Source organism: Montipora capricornis, chromosome 1, assembly GCF_036669925.1.
Source record: "Montipora capricornis isolate CH-2021 chromosome 1, ASM3666992v2, whole genome shotgun sequence".
NCBI lineage: Eukaryota > Metazoa > Cnidaria > Anthozoa > Scleractinia > Acroporidae > Montipora > Montipora capricornis.
The window spans coordinates 23,765,896-23,767,774 of NC_090883.1; the positions used below are offsets into that span (position 1 = coordinate 23,765,896).

General features: G+C 41.5%; 1 long non-coding RNA gene across 1 annotated transcript in view; it reads right to left on the minus strand.

Moving 5' to 3' along the window:
- Positions 1 to 642: 642 nt before the first annotated feature.
- The window catches only part of LOC138052554 (uncharacterized), a 9,578-nt gene continuing 8,341 nt past the window's right edge, over positions 643 to 1,879 (minus strand). Inside the window, exon 2 of the long non-coding RNA XR_011133111.1 lies at positions 643 to 1,879. This exon is cut by the window's right edge and continues 101 nt beyond it. This is a non-coding gene — a long non-coding RNA (uncharacterized lncRNA).

Sequence of the window (1,879 nt, forward strand, 5' to 3'; positions counted from 1 at the left end):
GTCTAGAGTATGGATTATAGTGGATTCATGATCAGTAGCAACGATCCAGCAACTTATGTGAACGAAATTATATATGAAATGAATCATATTGAAATGCGGATATGAAATCAAGTCAACTATGATCCCCGCAGTTATGACCGCAATTTTAGCAATTGCGTAGAGAAGCCTGAAAAGGTCAGGACTTCAGCGGGGTTTGAACCCCTTACAACATAGCTTCACTTGATTTCAATATCATATCCGCAGTTCAATATATGATTCATCTCATAGATCATTTCGTTCGTTGATTCATTCATCACGGGAACATTTGAGCCCACAAATGACCAGCTCCCAAAGTCAGTGGCTTTCATAGCTCAGTAAGTCAAAGCGTCGCGTTGACATCGCGAGGTCACGGGTTGAAACCTCGTTGAAGTCCTAAAATTTTCAGGCTTCTCTATGCAATTGCAAAAATTGCTTTCATAACTGCGATGATCACAGCGATATAACCTGAGACAGAGGTAAATTATTCATTTTTTTCTTTTTTGTTTGCTTTTTGTTTCCCGCTAGCTACGACACGCAAAGTGATTGTACCATATGAAACACCAATTATTGCTTAACAAAATGCGCTCACTATTGTTAAGTAATGTGCTACCATAGCAACATGAAAGCTCTCCAAAACCACTCTATATTTCGTCTTTACTTGCTTATATCTCAAAAATGAACTCGTTGACCCTTTTTTTTTTGTAGAATAGTAATTAGCAATCCGAGCTAGAGCTATCAGCAAAGTTTTAAAATTTACATGGGAGCCTATTCAGAGCTACCTAATTCAGCCATCTTGGCGCCACTGGGCACCTCCACCCAGTCCAGTCCATTCCTTTAAATTCCTTTTGGCATCCGCCTCGAACGAGTTTCCAAGGGTTTCACGGCAAAGTAGGCCTAGAAGAGGCGGCCCTTCACATTTATAGGCCTAGATATATTTACCGTGGTGCGATTTCTGTGCTTCGTATCACTTAAAATAATAATAATTACTTGCAGTATTAAGGACTGAATTACGAATGGCGCAGCTCACGATATCGGGCTGATAGCATACAAAGGCGCCTCTGGCTACCGCTATATAGTCCATGTTGATGTCGGAGCACAGCACCACAGCTAGATATTAATTAGCTGTGAGTCGATTTTATGAGGTTGACACCGACTCAAACTCAGCCCACATGCTGGCCGGGGCCAGAGTTGAACCCCGGCTCGCAGTGGTGGGAGGCTCGATAGATAACCGCTAAGCCAGTCAGCCTTTCAGAATAATATAAGTCAGAAATCAAGTGATATCCGATGTCCCCCTTTCCACCCTCCACTAAATGTAGAGCTCCTAAAATGGAGGGTCTTCTTTGACCCTTCGCGTTTGCAAAACATCAGATAGTCGCAACAAAACAGTGAACTGACTGCGTTTACATGTTGAGTTTTAGCACTGAGAAGTCCATAACCCAAAAGTCTCAAGTTTCCTATATTATCTGTTTCTATGACGGCTACTGCTAGATTTTTGTAGAAAAAAACGTAACGGTAGTGTGTTCCTTGCACTACCCATGATTTTGCATTAAACACGAGGGGTCTGTTCAGGGGGGCTGTGATCATCAGACCCAATCTAATTGGCCATAACTTGACGGTACCCGTATTTTAAATTCAGATAATACAGCAAACTAATGGGCCAAGCCAAAATGAGAGATGTCGACATTTCTGGTTACTGTCTTCTGGTTTTAGTAAAACTCTTCAATCATTAATTAATTAATATGAGTAGGTTCGTCGAGGACAGTTTTTAAGTTCTTCAATAATCTCGTCCATAGATGGCCTGTTCATAGGATCTTCGTAAACACATCTTCTTACTAGGGGGCGAATTATGGGACGTGGAGAA